This window comes from Oncorhynchus mykiss, chromosome 7, assembly GCF_057628025.1.
Source record: "Oncorhynchus mykiss isolate SJ-2025 chromosome 7, ASM5762802v1, whole genome shotgun sequence".
NCBI classification, from domain to species: Eukaryota; Metazoa; Chordata; class Actinopteri; order Salmoniformes; family Salmonidae; genus Oncorhynchus; species Oncorhynchus mykiss.
The window spans coordinates 3,151,587-3,171,663 of record NC_143028.1 but is presented as its reverse complement, the minus strand read 5'-3'; the positions used below and the strand labels follow the sequence as shown (position 1 = coordinate 3,171,663).

The 20,077-nt window shown below is 43.8% G+C and overlaps 1 protein-coding gene across 14 annotated transcripts in view; it reads left to right on the top strand.

The window, feature by feature from the left end:
* Positions 1–20,077, top strand: part of LOC110527298 (arf-GAP with GTPase, ANK repeat and PH domain-containing protein 1) — a 263,886-nt gene that overhangs the window by 162,776 nt on the left and 81,033 nt on the right. The gene's annotated exons all lie outside the window — the stretch shown is intronic.

Sequence of the window (20,077 nt, the reverse complement as noted above, 5' to 3'; positions counted from 1 at the left end):
TCACTTATAATTCACTGTATCACAATTCCAGTGGGTCAGAAGTTTACATACATTAAGTTGACTGTCTTTAATAATTAAACCGCTTGGAAAATTCCAGAAAATTATGTCATGGCTTTAGAAGCTTCTGATAGGCTAACTGACATCATTTGAGTCAATTGGAGGTGTACCTGTGGATGCATTTCAAGGCCTACCTTCAAACTCAGTGCCTCTTTGCTTGACATCATGGGAAAATCACACGAAATCAGCCAATACTTCAGAATCAAAATTGTAGACCTCCACAAGTCTGGTTCATCCTTGGGAGCAATTTCCAAACGCCTGAAGGTACCACGTTCATCTGTACAAACAATAGTACGCAAGTATAAACACCATGGGACCACGCAGCTGTCATACCGCTCAGGAAGGAGACGCGTTCTGTCTCCTAGAGATGAACGTACTTTGTTGTGAAAAGTGCAAATCAATCCCAGAAGAACAACAAAGGACCTTGTGAAGATGCTGGAGGAAACGGGTACAAACATATCTATATCCACAGTAAAACGACTCCTTTATTGACATAACCTGAAAGGCCGGTCAGCAAAGAAGAAGCCACTGCTCCAAAACCACCATAAAAAAAGCCAGACTACAGTGGGACAAAGATCGTACTTTTTGTACAAATGTCCTCTGGTCTGATGAAACAAAAATAGAACTGTTTGGCCATAATGACCATTGTTATGTTTGGAGGAAATGGGGGAGGCTTTCAAGCCGAAGAACACCATCCCAGATGTGAAACACGGGGATGTCTGCATCATGTTGTGGGGGTGCTTTGCTGCAGGATAGACCGGAGAATATCCCAAAATAGATGGCATCATGAGGAATTGAAAAGTATGTGGATATATTGAATCAACATCTTAAGACATCAGTCAGGAAGTTAAAGCTAGGTCTTCCAAATGGACAATGACCCCAAGCATACTTCCAAAGTTGTGGCAAAATGGCTGAAGGACAACAAAGTCAAGGTATTGGAGCGGCCATCACAAAGCCCTGACCTCAGTCCTATAGAAAATGTCTGGGCAGAACTGAAAAAACTTGTGCGAGCAAGGAGGCCTACAAACCTGACTCAGTTACACCAGCTCTGTCAGGAGGAATGGGCCAACATTCACCCAACTTATTGTGGGAAGCTTGTGGAAGGCTACCTGAAACGTTTCACCCAAGTTAAACAATTTAAAGACAACGCTACCAAATACTAATTGAGTGTATGTAAACTTCTGACCCACAGGGAATGTGATGAAAGAAATAAAAGCTGAAATAAATCATTCTCTACTATTATTCTGACATTTCACATTCTTAAAATAAAGTGGGGATCCAAACTGACCTAAGACGGGGAATTTTTACTAGGATTAAATGTCAGGAATTGTGAAAAACTGAGTTTAAATGTATTTGGCTGAGGTGTATGTAAACTTCTGACATCAACTGTCTAATAAGGTGAAAGAAGTATCATACCAAGTCATTCATAGAATCTACCCTGTAAACACCTTTATTATACACAGATTTAAAATAGATATTGATAACAAATGTGTATTTTGTGGTTGTGACCAAGAGACTCTTGACCATTTATTTTGGGACTGTTCTTATGTCAGAAGATTTTAGAGTAAATTAGACAATTTTATTTGAAAAGAAACGACTATTAATGTTCATCTGAGAGACTCTGATGTTCTCTTTTATTTTGATCCAAATGATATGGATCCTGATTTAACTTTCATTGTTAATTTGTTAATCTTTCATAGCAGATTCTTTATCCATAAAATGGGCGGAGAACAAAATATTATTTTGAAACGATCAGTAAGTGTAAAAACAAAAAATAAATACCATAAAACGTTTTGAAAAATTGAAAATGAATCTCGATATGTAATCCCCCTGTCTGTTATGTTTATGTACTCTTGTTTATATATTTCTGTTTGTCTGTTTTGTTCATAATAATCCAATAAAAACACGTAGCCAGGCAATTGTAACATGTGACAGTTTGGATGTGACAGTTGTGACAGTTTGTCTCGGGAAGGGAAAGACAAGTCATGTAGCTAGCTAACTCAAAGAGTTAACAAAATTGTTGGTGAAATTAGCTTTTTTTTTTTGCGTTATGGTTTACAAACCCGCTATCACAAAGAAAGTTTCAGGGTAACGTTAGTGAACTGACGTTAGCTTCATAACTAGCAAAGGTAGCTCTCTGCTTAATATCGTTGATTAAGTTACCTAGCAACCTCTGAGGTTTTGTTTATGCTGTGGGTAGCTACCCAGCAGCATAGAGGATCCTCAAGGACAGGCTAACTAGCAATGAGTGGGTAGCTACCCAGCAGCATAGAGGATCCTCAGGGACAGGCTAACTAGCAATGAGTGGGTAGCTACCCAGCAGCATAGAGGATCCTCAGGGACAGGCTAACTAGCAATGAGTGGGTAGCTACCCAGCAGCATAGAGGATCCTCAGGGACAGGCTAACTAGCAATGAGTGGGTAGCTACCCAGCAGCATAGAGGATCCTCAAGGACAGGCTAACTAGCAATGAGTGGGTAGCTACCCAGCAGCATAGAGGATCCTCAGGGACAGGCTAACTAGCAATGAGTGGGTAGCTACCCAGCAGCATAGAGGTTCCTCAAGGACAGGCTAACTAGCAATGAGTGGCGCCGACTAGCAGGAGAGGCAAGGCGCTCGGGCTGTAAGGGGAAAATCGGCGGATGATCGTCGTTCTCGAAACAGATACGTGAATGTGTGTGTGTGTTCATGAATTGCGTTGGTGTGTGTGTTCTTGGAGCTTCTCCCAGGACTACTGACTCCCCAGTGTAGTTTATTTTCTGTTAGCCCAGATCTCATTAGGATGGGCTGTTGTTCTGACTCCCCCTCAAGGTGACTAGAGTTTGTGTGTGGTGTGTGTGTGTGTGTGTGTGCACACGATAAAGGCTGTGGAAGGAAGAAGATGCCTTCATTAGTTAGATGGTGCTCATTAAAACCTAACACACTGCTAGACTGGCCAAGCTAGGAGTTTTCAGCACACTGGACTTTTATAAAGAAGATGGGGTGGACTCCCACTCTGCAGCAATTAGACAACCCAAAGCCCCAGAGGTCCAGCTTTTCTCACACACACATGCATACACACACACACTCTGCGCTGAGTGTGGGCGTGACAGGGTCAGACGTGTCACCTAGCTACACGCGTCAGGCTGCCGTGGGTCCCTCAAAACATGGCCTCCACTGTGGTATTTAACTGTGCAGACGCTCTTCTGCGAGACTTGTGACTTCAGTACCTCGTGGGATGTTTGTCTACAGCTTTATTGCTGTTTGGAACTTTTAGAATGATGTTTTCTGTTCTAGGTCCCGTGTGGCTCAGTTGGTAGAGCATGGCTCTTGCAACGCCAAGGTTGTGGGTTCAATTCCCACAAGGGAGCAGTACAGGGGGAAAGTATAAAAATGTCTAAGTCGCTCTGGATAAGAGTGTCTGATAAAATTACTCAAATGTAACAAAAACTATGAATGTAGCAGGGTCATGATGGGGTCTGTGACTGCTGCTATTACCGGGTATTTTACCCAGGATGCAACATGGCCATTCTAAGCGTCTTCTGTTAGGGGCTGAGGGCTTCTTTAAAAGGCGAGCGGACATCGGCAGCTTTGTTTACAGACGTTGTTTACGGTGGCGTCTCTGCGGACATCTGCTCCACGCTCCTAATTAGCCCGTAATTACCGAAGAGATAGAGACACTCGCTTCGCCAACACATCTCTTTCAAATGAATTTACTGTTGACTTAGACACCGGGGCTGTTGGCCTAGACACCGGGGCTGTTGGCCTAGACACCGGGGCGGTTGGCCTAGACAGAGGGGCATGGAGCAGCAATAGGAGGTAGAGAAGGTTAATATGTGGTTCTTGGTTCATCCTAATAGTGAAAGGTGGTCTTTCCACAGCTTCGTAGCCCAACTCATGTCATCTTGACATTCAGTAGTCATTTGTCCGTCCCATCTACGTGTTAGCATACATGTCTAAATGCATATTCCTCTTTTATTTGGCCCTAAATACTTTCTTCCCCATTACAACTTCTCACAGGTTTGAGTTCAGATTGTTTTGGTTCATGTTTCAAATGAGTCCAAAAGCATTGACGCGTGTGGTTGGGGTTGGCTCCCTTTGTGAGGAGCTGATTAGTATCATGGTAGTAATTGCCTATAGTTGTAGAGAGTGGTGTAACATTAGATGAGCACAGGGCTGGGTGGTTTTGACAGTCTCCCCCTCTGCCTCCTCCCCTCTGAGGCCTGGTTCCTCTTAGTAAGGAGTTAAATTGGATGGTTAATTCGGCTGTTATTTACCCTGTAATTCATTAGTTTCGCCCTGCCATTGGCAGCGGGCAGGCTGTAATTTCACGCTTGGCAATAAAAGATGTCTCATAATCTGCTTCATTTAGCAGCCAAAGAATTTAATGAAATTAACGGCGTCTCCTAATTAAGACGGTGAATATTAAAGACCTGCTATCAAGGCCCTGTAACGAGTGGCGACGCGATCCGCCTTCCGCTGGGTTGGGAAAATATCATTTCCCGGGGAAAAGGTTGTCGCCGTGACGACCGCTCGGAGCTATTTTGGCCATGATGACATTTTTGTCATGCACACTAACCCCTGGAAATGAGATTTGAGGGGGTTGGTGGGTGGAGGGGGTTGTTCTTTTTAGTTTTGGAGAAATAATTAAATGAGAAGCACACCGGCATCAATCAGAGAAGCGTGGTGGCTTTTAGATTGTGTGATGGTTCTGATCCGGTTACAGTATTCTCTACTGAGCAGTAGACTTTCTGATTGATACAGAGTTGTTCTGTCTGAACACACTGGGTCTCAAGTGTCCCAATGGTGACTTTGTTGGTTTATGGTGCATTTTGTTTGTGTATGTGTGTCTGTTTCTGTATGCTAGACCTGATTCCCTCACTGATGGTAGTATCAGTCTTGGATTCGTTGTCTGTTTCTGTATGCTAGACCTGATTCCCTCACTGATGGTAGTATCAGTCTTGGATTCGTTGTCTGTTTCTGTATGCTAGACCTGATTCCCTCACTGATGGTAGTATCAGTCTTGGATTCGTTGTCTGTTTCTGTATGCTAGACCTGATTCCCTCACTGATGGTAGTATCAGTCTTGGATTCGTTGTCTGTTTCTGTATGCTAGACCTGATTCCCTCACTGATGGTAGTATCAGTCTTGGATTCGTTGTCTGTTTCTGTATGCTAGACCTGATTCCCTCACTGATGGTAGTATCAGTCTTGGATTCGTTGTCTGTTTCTGTATGCTAGACCTGATTCCCTCACTGATGGTAGTATCAGTCTTGGATTCGTTGTCTGTTTCTGTATGCTAGACCTGATTCCCTCACTGATGGTAGTATCAGTCTTGGATTCGTTGTCTGTTTCTACCCATCCTGTTGAGAAAGAAGTCTCTCTAAAGAGCTTCTTTAACAAGACTGATTAGACAAAAGAAAAATTGTCTTTGACCCCAGGGGCTTCTTTTAACTCGTTCAGGAAAGGAAAGAACGAATGTGTTTCTTTTCCACATCCTATCTTTTCCATCCATCCACCCTCTCTCTCTCTGTCAGAAACGCTAGCAGGGCGAGAGAGGCTTTATCTGCTAATGAATTGAGACTGCTGAAGTAAGGTTTGGATAATTGAGTTTCTAATTAATTACCCAGAACTCTTATCAGATAAATCAGTTGCTAGGCTACATCTCAAATGGCACCCTTTTCCCTACATAGTGCTCTGCTTTTGATAATAGCCCTATGGGCCCTGGTCAAAAGTAGTGCACTATTTAGGGGTCATTTTTAGACGTAACCAGGGATAGAGGGAGCATTCTCTTCTTCGTTGGTATTTTATTTGATCTGGTTTTCACTGCTCCTCGCCCCGCTATGCTCCCCTGGGCCTGCCCTTTCCTGTCCTTGCCTCATCTACGCTGACCTTGTCATAAATGCCATGATAGAGTGTGTGTGTGTGTGTGTGTGTGTGTGTGTGTGTGTGTGTGTGTGTGTGTGTGTGGGTCAGCTGTTTGTTCACCTGCAACCGCCCGACTGTGATGAGGTGAAAATCTGAGGCCCGAACCTACCTGCTAATATAGGAAATGCACTGTAGGCTACAGTCCAAGACGGCACAATGATTTTTGACAGGGGGCCTGATTTAGATATGTTTCTGCTTATAATTTCTGACATTTTGGTAGGCTATTTGTTGGTCACCTTCTCTGTAATTAGATACAGGCAGCTTCTCCTCTGTCATACTGTATGTAGCCAGCCCTAGAAGACTACATTAACCCTTCTCTGTAATTAGATACAGGCAGCTTCTCCTCTGTCATACTGTATGTGGCCCTAGAAGACTACATTAAACCCTTCTCTGTAATTAGATACAGGCAGCTTCTCCTCTGTCATACTGTATGTGGCCCTAGAAGACTACATTAACCCTTCTCTGTAATTAGATACAGGCAGCTTCTCCTCTGTCATACTGTATGTGGCCCTAGAAGACTACATTAAACCCTTCTCTGTAATTAGATACAGGCAGCTTCTCCTCTGTCATACTGTATGTGGCCCTAGAAGACTACATTAAACCCTTCTCTGTAATTAGATACAGGCAGCTTCTCCTCTGTCATACTGTATGTGGCCCTAGAAGACTACATTAACCCTTCTCTGTAATTAGATACAGGCAGCTTCTCCTCTGTCATACTGTATGTTGCCCTAGAAGACTACATTAACCCTTCTCTGTAATTAGATACAGGCAGCTTCTCCTCTGTCATACTGTATGTGGCCCTAGAAGACTACATTAAACCCTTCTCTGTAATTAGATACAGGCAGCTTCTCCTCTGTCATACTGTATGTGGCCCTAGAAGACTACATTAAACCCTTCTCTGTAATTAGATACAGGCAGCTTCTCCTCTGTCATACTGTATGTGGCCCTAGAAGACTATATTAACCCTTCTCTGTAATTAGATACAGGCAGCTTCTCCTCTGTCATACTGTATGTGGCCCTAGAAGACTACATTAAACCCTTCTCTGTAATTAGATACAGGCAGCTTCTCCTCTGTCATACTGTATGTGGCCCTAGAAGACTACATTAAACCCTTCTCTGTAATTAGATACAGGCAGCTTCTCCTCTGTCATACTGTATGTGGCCCTAGAAGACTACATTAACCCTTCTCTGTAATTAGATACAGGCAGCTTCTCCTCTGTCATACTGTATGTTGCCCTAGAAGACTACATTAACCCTTCTCTGTAATTAGATACAGGCAGCTTCTCCTCTGTCATACTGTATGTGGCCCTAGAAGACTACATTAAACCCTTCTCTGTAATTAGATACAGGCAGCTTCTCCTCTGTCATACTGTATGTGGCCCTAGAAGACTACATTAAACCCTTCTCTGTAATTAGATACAGGCAGCTTCTCCTCTGTCACACTGTATGTGGCCCTAGAAGACTACATTAACCCTTCTCTGTAATTAGATACAGGCAGCTTCTCCTCTGTCATACTGTATGTGGCCCTAGAAGACTACATTAAACCCTTCTCTGTAATTAGATACAGGCAGCTTCTCCTCTGTCATACTGTATGTGGCCCTAGAAGACTACATTAAACCCTTCTCTGTAATTAGATACAGGCAGCTTCTCCTCTGTCATACTGTATGTGGCCCTAGAAGACTACATTAACCCTTCTCTGTAATTAGATACAGGCAGCTTCTCCTCTGTCATACTGTATGTTGCCCTAGAAGACTACATTAACCCTTCTCTGTAATTAGATACAGGCAGCTTCTCCTCTGTCATACTGTATGTGGCCCTAGAAGACTACATTAAACCCTTCTCTGTAATTAGATACAGGCAGCTTCTCCTCTGTCATACTGTATGTGGCCCTAGAAGACTACATTAAACCCTTCTCTGTAATTAGATACAGGCAGCTTCTCCTCTGTCACACTGTATGTGGCCCTAGAAGACTACATTAACCCTTCTCTGTAATTAGATACAGGCAGCTTCTCCTCTGTCATACTGTATGTGGCCCTAGAAGACTACATAAACCCTTCTCTGTAATTAGATACAGGCAGCTTCTCCTCTGTCATACTGTATGTGGCCCTAGAAGACTACATTAACCCTTCTCTGTAATTAGATACAGGCAGCTTCTCCTCTGTCATACTGTATGTGGCCCTAGAAGACTACATAAACCCTTCTCTGTAATTAGATACCGGCAGCTTCTCCTCTGTCATACTGTATGTGGCCCTAGAAGACTACATTAACCCTTCTCTGTAATTAGATACAGGCAGCTTCTCCTCTGTCATACTGTATGTGGCCCTAGAAGACTACATTAACCTTCTCTGTAATTAGATACAGGCAGCTTCTCCTCTGTCATACTGTATGTGGCCCTAGAAGACTACATTAACCCTTCTCTGTAATTAGATACAGGCAGCTTCTCCTCTGTCATACTGTATGTGGCCCTAGAAGACTACATTAAACCCTTCTCTGTAATTAGATACAGGCAGCTTCTCCTCTGTCATACTGTATGTGGCCCTAGAAGACTACATTAACCCTTCTCTGTAATTAGATACAGGCAGCTTCTCCTCTGTCATACTGTATGTTGCCCTAGAAGACTACATTAACCCTTCTCTGTAATTAGATACAGGCAGCTTCTCCTCTGTCATACTGTATGTAGCCCTAGAAGACTACATTAAACCCTTCTCTGTAATTAGATACAGGCAGCTTCTCCTCTGTCATACTGTATGTGGCCCTAGAAGACTACATTAAACCCTTCTCTGTAATTAGATACAGGCAGCTTCTCCTCTGTCATACTGTATGTAGCCCTAGAAGACTACATTAACCCTTCTCTGTAATTAGATACAGGCAGCTTCTCCTCTGTCATACTGTATGTGGCCCTAGAAGACTACATTAACCCTTCTCTGTAATTAGATACAGGCAGCTTCTCCTCTGTCATACTGTATGTGGCCCTAGAAGACTACATTAACCCTTCTCTGTAATTAGATACAGGCAGCTTCTCCTCTGTCATACTGTATGTGGCCCTAGAAGACTACATTAACCCTTCTCTGTAATTAGATACCGGCAGCTTCTCCTCTGTCATACTGTATGTGGCCCTAGAAGACTACATTAAACCCTTCTCTGTAATTAGATACAGGCAGCTTCTCCTCTGTCATACTGTATGTGGCCCTAGAAGACTACATTAAACCCTTCTCTGTAATTAGATACAGGCAGCTTCTCCTCTGTCATACTGTATGTGGCCCTAGAAGACTACATTAACCCTTCTCTGTAATTAGATACAGGCAGCTTCTCCTCTGTCATACTGTATGTGGCCCTAGAAGACTACATTAACCCTTCTCTGTAATTAGATACCGGCAGCTTCTCCTCTGTCATACTGTATGTGGCCCTAGAAGACTACATAAACCCTTCTCTGTAATTAGATACCGGCAGCTTCTCCTCTGTCATACTGTATGTGGCCCTAGAAGACTACATTAACCTTCTCTGTAATTAGATACAGGCAGCTTCTCCTCTGTCATACTGTATGTGGCCCTAGAAGACTACATTAACCCTTCTCTGTAATTAGATACAGGCAGCTTCTCCTCTGTCATACTGTATGTGGCCCTAGAAGACTACATTAACCCTTCTCTGTAATTAGATACCGGCAGCTTCTCCTCTGTCATACTGTATGTGGCCCTAGAAGACTACATTAAACCCTTCTCTGTAATTAGATACAGGCAGCTTCTCCTCTGTCATACTGTATGTGGCCCTAGAAGACTACATTAACCCTTCTCTGTAATTAGATACAGGCAGCTTCTCCTCTGTCATACTGTATGTGGCCCTAGAAGACTACATTAACCCTTCTCTGTAATTAGATACAGGCAGCTTCTCCTCTGTCATACTGTATGTAGCCCTAGAAGACTACATTAAACCCTTCTCTGTAATTAGATACAGGCAGCTTCTCCTCTGTCATACTGTATGTGGCCCTAGAAGACTACATTAACCCTTCTCTGTAATTAGATACAGGCAGCTTCTCCTCTGTCATACTGTATGTGGCCCTAGAAGACTACATTAAACCCTTCTCTGTAATTAGATACAGGCAGCTTCTCCTCTGTCATACTGTATGTGGCCCTAGAAGACTACATTAACCCTTCTCTGTAATTAGATACAGGCAGCTTCTCCTCTGTCATACTGTATGTGGCCCTAGAAGACTACATTAAACCCTTCTCTGTAATTAGATACAGGCAGCTTCTCCTCTGTCATACTGTATGTGGCCCTAGAAGACTACATTAACCCTTCTCTGTAATTAGATACAGGCAGCTTCTCCTCTGTCATACTGTATGTGGCCCTAGAAGACTACATTAACCCTTCTCTGTAATTAGATACAGGCAGCTTCTCCTCTGTCATACTGTATGTGGCCCTAGAAGACTACATTAAACCCTTCTCTGTAATTAGATACAGGCAGCTTCTCCTCTGTCATACTGTATGTGGCCCTAGAAGACTACATTAACCCTTCTCTGTAATTAGATACAGGCAGCTTCTCCTCTGTCATACTGTATGTGGCCCTAGAAGACTACATTAAACCCTTCTCTGTAATTAGATACAGGCAGCTTCTCCTCTGTCATACTGTATGTGGCCCTAGAAGACTACATTAACCCTTCTCTGTAATTAGATACAGGCAGCTTCTCCTCTGTCATACTGTATGTGGCCCTAGAAGACTACATTAACCCTTCTCTGTAATTAGATACAGGCAGCTTCTCCTCTGTCATACTGTATGTGGCCCTAGAAGACTACATTAACCCTTCTCTGTAATTAGATACAGGCAGCTTCTCCTCTGTCATACTGTATGTAGCCAGCCCTAGAAGACTACATTAACCCTTCTCTGTAATTAGATACAGGCAGCTTCTCCTCTGTCATACTGTATGTGGCCCTAGAAGACTACATTAACCTTCTCTGTAATTAGATACAGGCAGCTTCTCCTCTGTCATACTGTATGTGGCCCTAGAAGACTACATTAACCCTTCTCTGTAATTAGATACAGGCAGCTTCTCCTCTGTCATACTGTATGTGGCCCTAGAAGACTACATTAACCCTTCTCTGTAATTAGATACAGGCAGCTTCTCCTCTGTCATACTGTATGTGGCCCTAGAAGACTACATTAAACCCTTCTCTGTAATTAGATACAGGCAGCTTCTCCTCTGTCATACTGTATGTGGCCCTAGAAGACTACATTAACCCTTCTCTGTAATTAGATACAGGCAGCTTCTCCTCTGTCATACTGTATGTGGCCCTAGAAGACTACATTAAACCCTTCTCTGTAATTAGATACAGGCAGCTTCTCCTCTGTCATACTGTATGTTGCCCTAGAAGACTACATTAACCTTCTCTGTAATTAGATACAGGCAGCTTCTCCTCTGTCATACTGTATGTTGCCCTAGAAGACTACATTAAACCCTTCTCTGTAATTAGATACAGGCAGCTTCTCCTCTGTCATACTGTATGTGGCCCTAGAAGACTACATAAACCCTTCTCTGTAATTAGATACAGGCAGCTTCTCCTCTGTCATACTGTATGTGGCCCTAGAAGACTACATTAAACCCTTCTCTGTAATTAGATACAGGCAGCTTCTCCTCTGTCATACTGTATGTTGCCCTAGAAGACTACATTAACCCTTCTCTGTAATTAGATACAGGCAGCTTCTCCTCTGTCATACTGTATGTTGCCCTAGAAGACTACATTAACCCTTCTCTGTAATTAGATACAGGCAGCTTCTCCTCTGTCATACTGTATGTGGCCCTAGAAGACTACATTAAACCCTTCTCTGTAATTAGATACAGGCAGCTTCTCCTCTGTCATACTGTATGTTGCCCTAGAAGACTACATTAACCCTTCTCTGTAATTAGATACAGGCAGCTTCTCCTCTGTCATACTGTATGTTGCCCTAGAAGACTACATTAACCCTTCTCTGTAATTAGATACAGGCAGCTTCTCCTCTGTCATACTGTATGTGGCCCTAGAAGACTACATTAACCCTTCTCTGTAATTAGATACAGGCAGCTTCTCCTCTGTCATACTGTATGTGGCCCTAGAAGACTACATTAACCCTTCTCTGTAATTAGATACAGGCAGCTTCTCCTCTGTCATACTGTATGTTGCCCTAGAAGACTACATTAACCCTTCTCTGTAATTAGATACAGGCAGCTTCTCCTCTGTCATACTGTATGTTGCCCTAGAAGACTACATTAAACCCTTCTCTGTAATTAGATACAGGCAGCTTCTCCTCTGTCATACTGTATGTGGCCCTAGAAGACTACATTAACCCTTCTCTGTAATTAGATACAGGCAGCTTCTCCTCTGTCATACTGTATGTGGCCCTAGAAGACTACATTAACCCTTCTCTGTAATTAGATACAGGCAGCTTCTCCTCTGTCATACTGTATGTGGCCCTAGAAGACTACATTAACCCTTCTCTGTAATTAGATACCGGCAGCTTCTCCTCTGTCATACTGTATGTGGCCCTAGAAGACTACATTAAACCCTTCTCTGTAATTAGATACAGGCAGCTTCTCCTCTGTCATACTGTATGTGGCCCTAGAAGACTACATTAAACCCTTCTCTGTAATTAGATACAGGCAGCTTCTCCTCTGTCATACTGTATGTGGCCCTAGAAGACTACATTAACCCTTCTCTGTAATTAGATACAGGCAGCTTCTCCTCTGTCATACTGTATGTGGCCCTAGAAGACTACATTAACCCTTCTCTGTAATTAGATACCGGCAGCTTCTCCTCTGTCATACTGTATGTGGCCCTAGAAGACTACATAAACCCTTCTCTGTAATTAGATACCGGCAGCTTCTCCTCTGTCATACTGTATGTGGCCCTAGAAGACTACATTAACCTTCTCTGTAATTAGATACAGGCAGCTTCTCCTCTGTCATACTGTATGTGGCCCTAGAAGACTACATTAACCCTTCTCTGTAATTAGATACAGGCAGCTTCTCCTCTGTCATACTGTATGTGGCCCTAGAAGACTACATTAACCCTTCTCTGTAATTAGATACCGGCAGCTTCTCCTCTGTCATACTGTATGTGGCCCTAGAAGACTACATTAAACCCTTCTCTGTAATTAGATACAGGCAGCTTCTCCTCTGTCATACTGTATGTGGCCCTAGAAGACTACATTAACCCTTCTCTGTAATTAGATACAGGCAGCTTCTCCTCTGTCATACTGTATGTGGCCCTAGAAGACTACATTAACCCTTCTCTGTAATTAGATACAGGCAGCTTCTCCTCTGTCATACTGTATGTAGCCCTAGAAGACTACATTAAACCCTTCTCTGTAATTAGATACAGGCAGCTTCTCCTCTGTCATACTGTATGTGGCCCTAGAAGACTACATTAACCCTTCTCTGTAATTAGATACAGGCAGCTTCTCCTCTGTCATACTGTATGTGGCCCTAGAAGACTACATTAAACCCTTCTCTGTAATTAGATACAGGCAGCTTCTCCTCTGTCATACTGTATGTGGCCCTAGAAGACTACATTAACCCTTCTCTGTAATTAGATACAGGCAGCTTCTCCTCTGTCATACTGTATGTGGCCCTAGAAGACTACATTAAACCCTTCTCTGTAATTAGATACAGGCAGCTTCTCCTCTGTCATACTGTATGTGGCCCTAGAAGACTACATTAACCCTTCTCTGTAATTAGATACAGGCAGCTTCTCCTCTGTCATACTGTATGTGGCCCTAGAAGACTACATTAACCCTTCTCTGTAATTAGATACAGGCAGCTTCTCCTCTGTCATACTGTATGTGGCCCTAGAAGACTACATTAAACCCTTCTCTGTAATTAGATACAGGCAGCTTCTCCTCTGTCATACTGTATGTGGCCCTAGAAGACTACATTAACCCTTCTCTGTAATTAGATACAGGCAGCTTCTCCTCTGTCATACTGTATGTGGCCCTAGAAGACTACATTAAACCCTTCTCTGTAATTAGATACAGGCAGCTTCTCCTCTGTCATACTGTATGTGGCCCTAGAAGACTACATTAACCCTTCTCTGTAATTAGATACAGGCAGCTTCTCCTCTGTCATACTGTATGTGGCCCTAGAAGACTACATTAACCCTTCTCTGTAATTAGATACAGGCAGCTTCTCCTCTGTCATACTGTATGTGGCCCTAGAAGACTACATTAACCCTTCTCTGTAATTAGATACAGGCAGCTTCTCCTCTGTCATACTGTATGTAGCCAGCCCTAGAAGACTACATTAACCCTTCTCTGTAATTAGATACAGGCAGCTTCTCCTCTGTCATACTGTATGTGGCCCTAGAAGACTACATTAACCTTCTCTGTAATTAGATACAGGCAGCTTCTCCTCTGTCATACTGTATGTGGCCCTAGAAGACTACATTAACCCTTCTCTGTAATTAGATACAGGCAGCTTCTCCTCTGTCATACTGTATGTGGCCCTAGAAGACTACATTAACCCTTCTCTGTAATTAGATACAGGCAGCTTCTCCTCTGTCATACTGTATGTGGCCCTAGAAGACTACATTAAACCCTTCTCTGTAATTAGATACAGGCAGCTTCTCCTCTGTCATACTGTATGTGGCCCTAGAAGACTACATTAACCCTTCTCTGTAATTAGATACAGGCAGCTTCTCCTCTGTCATACTGTATGTGGCCCTAGAAGACTACATTAAACCCTTCTCTGTAATTAGATACAGGCAGCTTCTCCTCTGTCATACTGTATGTTGCCCTAGAAGACTACATTAACCTTCTCTGTAATTAGATACAGGCAGCTTCTCCTCTGTCATACTGTATGTTGCCCTAGAAGACTACATTAAACCCTTCTCTGTAATTAGATACAGGCAGCTTCTCCTCTGTCATACTGTATGTGGCCCTAGAAGACTACATAAACCCTTCTCTGTAATTAGATACAGGCAGCTTCTCCTCTGTCATACTGTATGTGGCCCTAGAAGACTACATTAAACCCTTCTCTGTAATTAGATACAGGCAGCTTCTCCTCTGTCATACTGTATGTTGCCCTAGAAGACTACATTAACCCTTCTCTGTAATTAGATACAGGCAGCTTCTCCTCTGTCATACTGTATGTTGCCCTAGAAGACTACATTAACCCTTCTCTGTAATTAGATACAGGCAGCTTCTCCTCTGTCATACTGTATGTGGCCCTAGAAGACTACATTAAACCCTTCTCTGTAATTAGATACAGGCAGCTTCTCCTCTGTCATACTGTATGTTGCCCTAGAAGACTACATTAACCCTTCTCTGTAATTAGATACAGGCAGCTTCTCCTCTGTCATACTGTATGTTGCCCTAGAAGACTACATTAACCCTTCTCTGTAATTAGATACAGGCAGCTTCTCCTCTGTCATACTGTATGTGGCCCTAGAAGACTACATTAACCCTTCTCTGTAATTAGATACAGGCAGCTTCTCCTCTGTCATACTGTATGTGGCCCTAGAAGACTACATTAACCCTTCTCTGTAATTAGATACAGGCAGCTTCTCCTCTGTCATACTGTATGTTGCCCTAGAAGACTACATTAACCCTTCTCTGTAATTAGATACAGGCAGCTTCTCCTCTGTCATACTGTATGTTGCCCTAGAAGACTACATTAAACCCTTCTCTGTAATTAGATACAGGCAGCTTCTCCTCTGTCATACTGTATGTGGCCCTAGAAGACTACATTAACCCTTCTCTGTAATTAGATACAGGCAGCTTCTCCTCTGTCATACTGTATGTGGCCCTAGAAGACTACATTAACCCTTCTCTGTAATTAGATACAGGCAGCTTCTCCTCTGTCATACTGTATGTGGCCCTAGAAGACTACATTAACCCTTCTCTGTAATTAGATACAGGCAGCTTCTCCTCTGTCATACTGTATGTGGCCCTAGAAGACTACATTAAACCCTTGCTCAGCAGAATGTCATAGATGTGTAGAAGGAATGCTTCAGTCTATTTGGCATCGGTAAAGTTGAACTCTGCAGGAGTTAATATTAAGGCTATGTGAGAGGTTATAGTCCTACAGTCAGTGTCCATTGAACCCATCTGAACAGTAGGCTACAGTTCCCTTGATGTGCCATAGGCCTATTTGACATTCCCGTCTTGTGACAGTCGAATTTGACAACAGAACAATCACAAAAAACTAAATGTAGCCTATAAACTGCACAAGGAGTTTACATTTTAAGGATTGTTTTCTCTTTATTCACCCCACCCACCTGTCCTTCATTATCACAATATTTAATGACCCTAAACCCGACTGTGGGTTATGAGTCAACCCAGCATCAGTATTGTGTCAGCAATTCTCTCATGCCCATGTGTGGGTGTTTACCTACTTATGACAGTTTATTTAAAGAATATATTATTTAACCTTTATTTAACTAGGCAAGTCAGTTAAGAACAAATTCTTATTTACAATGACGGCCTACCAGAAGGCCTCCTGCGGGGGCGGGGGCCTGGGATTAAAATAAATAAATACAATATAAATATAGGACAAAACACATCACAACAAGAGAGACATTATTATCTGCATGGGGGCAGATTCCATCATGGGGTTTGCACCACAGTAGCAATCTCTCCCACTTCCTCATTCAGCCTGTCTGTTAATGCCTTCTCTTAGAGTCAGACTAACCATTCTCTCCCACTTCCTCATTCAGCCTGTCTGTTAATGCCTTCTCTTAGAGTCAGACTAACCATTCTCTCCCACTTCCTCATTCAGCCTGTCTGTTAATGCCTTCTCTTAGAGTCGGACTAACCATTCTCTCCCCTATGTCCCATTGATCAGGGTTATAGGGACATCACCATATCCTGGCCTGTATTCACACCACTGTTCTGCCCAGTGATGATTAATGACCGGTGGTGTGGTTTGGCTGGCAGAGTGGACATCTCTGGCCAGATGGCCAACGCGATAGAGGAGTGTTCGAACAGAGCATTTCACAGAGGCATCACTCAAGACCAGCCTTAGCCAGCCCTGAGCCCTCCAAGCACCTCTTGACAGCCCCCAAGACAGGAGTTGCCTGTTTGGGAATGACACCCTTAATTTAGGCTCCTGTTCTCCAGGGACACCCAAGAACAATGGGCCCCACCAGATCCCCCGGGGAGAGATGGTGCCTCTCAGGAGATGGGGCCTCCCCCATATCACCCAACTGGGCCGGCTGTCAGTCCCGTCAAGGGTCCAAGGGAGGGTCTATTGTCTGGGGGAAAAAAGGGGATGGTGGTGATTAGGGAGTTGATTAGTGTGTTTCAATAGAAAGGAAATTAACCTGGGGAAAGTTCTCTCCTTATCAGACTGTTTGTTTACAACTGAACGGCTCCACTGGCAGGTCTGCCTTGAGACCTCTGACAATTACACCGTTGATAGTGCAGACCAAATGAGGGTGGCTATCGAAGGCAAAGAGAGGGAGGTTTTGGAATGTTGATTGTTTTCTACACCACCATGTTGGACCTGAGTCAAATAAAATACACGCCTGTTTGTTGTAGGAACAGTTGTTGTGGTTCGAACGTGAACCGTTGAACTGTTATAATGAATGAATAATTGCGCCCTTGCTGCACGTTTTGAGGAAGCTTTTTCTCTCAAAAAAGGAATGAAGGACATCATCTCCTCAGCCCCCCAGGGCGGTCGACCTTTTCCTAAGCACTACCCACAATACTTCACAGTGCCTCTGTAGGAAGTGTCTCCGTAGCAACGAGGAAGACAAAGAGTATATCTGGGATGTATTTATTTCCTCCATTTATTCCTGTGCGTTGCGATCGGAAGACCTTGTGAGCTGTCAAGTCCCCCGGAGGTAAAACAGAGGAACGTGTGTGTCACTAGTGGACCGGGGAAGATGAATAATGAAAGATATTACCAATCCGGAGGGTCGACGTGCCGTCCAATTAGCCTTCCCCCTGCAAACTGATCGCTTGTCTTCTCCACGATGGATGGCTGAAATGAATATGCACACTTCTATCACAAACAGGGCCACACACAGAAGAAATATTGGCCACCTAGTTCACTCCCCAGTCTGTGACGCTTGGTCACCGCTGTCTCGCTCTACACCCCAAATCACTTTTCAGGACTATCAGCTTGTACCTTTGGAAGTTGAGATCTGAGTTGAGAGCCATAACGGCCCTGATAAGATTGTCTCTTTTTAATAGTGATTCAACAGTGGTTGTCGTGACACCAACACACTGAGAGGAGGAACTGAGAAAGAAACTGCATCTCTCTGCAAATACACAGTATATCAAATCCTTATGGTATCCTGCTCAGTTCAACATGGACCTGCCTGCCTCTCTATTATGCCAGGAATCATTCTGTACTGCAGAGTAGAGCTGCTTATTGGCCAGGCCTCGTTGCTGTACTGTCTGTCGCTAGCTGTTCCCATTGCAGAGCCCTTTTATCATTGACAAGTGTGTTTTCAGGCACCCAGTTATGAGATATGCAGTCATTCCCAGGCGAGGTCGTTGATTCCTCTGCTTCCTCCTTTGTCCAAGCCGAGGGACGCTACGAGGCCTTAATGAAATGTGAACAACGCCAGAGACACGGAAAGCAGGACTCTGTCTATCAAAGTGCTCGGCTGTCCATCTCTCTCTCTCTCGTCCATATCTTCCCCCCTCCACCCCCCGTTGCGTGCTAGTTAGTCTTTATCCCCTCATTCTCCTCTGCTGCCCGACTCTATTAATATCTCCCTGTCTGTGGGTGTTAACACTGCGTTAATGTGTTACAGGTCCAGTGAAGTGACACGCGCAGCAGTCCGGCTGTAATTGCTAATCAGCGGACAGTTATATCCCTCTCTTGCCTAATGAATTTGGCTGAAATGCAGCGTGGGTAGGCAGCCGCCCTGAAGGGCCAGTCAGCCACAGCTGATGTGTGGAGGAGAGAGAAGGATGTTAACAGTCTTGGGTCGGTGCTAATGTGCCCGAAGAACACTTCAGTTTTTTCCGTCCGTTCGCTCGATACTTCTTGCTCACCACTGCTGGTTATGTTTCCGTCTCTCTCCCTCCAGTGTGTATATGGTCTCTTAGTTTAAGTGGTTTTCCTATCCGCTAAGGATCTTTGTTTCTCTGGTCAGGGAGTGTCACAGAAATGTAGTGGGGAGAGAGATCACATGTTGCATCTTTATTGTAAATGTGATTTCAGCATGGTGACAGCATTGAGTTGCAGCCCGTGGCATTCTATACGGTCTCCCTGTCTCAAGAGATTCTAGTTCCAGAAATCAGGAATACCACACGTCAATCCCATTCACCACCTATTGACAATGTGTCTTGTATTGGAAGATGAGATATGTGTTGTAAATTTAGTGCTGACTACAGTAGATACTAGAGCGGTGCTTCCCAAAACCTTTTTCCTTCATGTCCCACCAGCTGAGGTGTCTTTTGAGTCATGTCCCACCAGCTGAGGTGTCTTTTGAGTCATGTCCCACCAGCTGAGGTGTCTTTTGAGTCATGTCCCACCAGCTGAGGTGTCTTTTGAGTCATGTCCCACCAGCTGAGGTGTCTTTTGAGTCATGTCCCACCAGCTGAGGTGTCTTTGAGTCATGACCCACCAGCTGAGGTGTCTTTTGAGTCATGTCCCACCAGCTGAGGTGTCTTTTGAGTCATGTCCCACCAGCTGAGGTGTCTTTGAGTCATGACCCACCAGCTGAGGTGTCTTTTGAGTCATGACCCACCAGCTGAGGTGTCTTTTGAGTCATGACCCACCAGCTGAGGTGTCTTTGAGTCATGAGTCGCGGGATGACATTGTTTCTGCGTTGACAAAAATATATATACAAATAAAAATAAAATGTTCACTGCATGAACAATGTCATCCCGCGACTCACCTGGACCCCTGTGGATCACGACCCACAGTTTGGGAACCACTGTGCTTGATGAAATGTATCTGCATTATTGTGTGTTATTGTCCTTCTCACCCTGTCTCTCTCTGTGTTCTCTCCTATAGGGCATATATCTGTATTATTGTGTGTTGTCCTCACCCTGTCTCTCTCTGTGTTCTCTCCTATAGGGCATATATCTGTGTCCTCCTCACCCTGTCTCTCTCTGTGTTCTCTCCTATAGGGCATGTATCTGTGTCCTCCTCACCCTGTCTCTCTCTGTGTTCTCTCCTATAGGGCATGT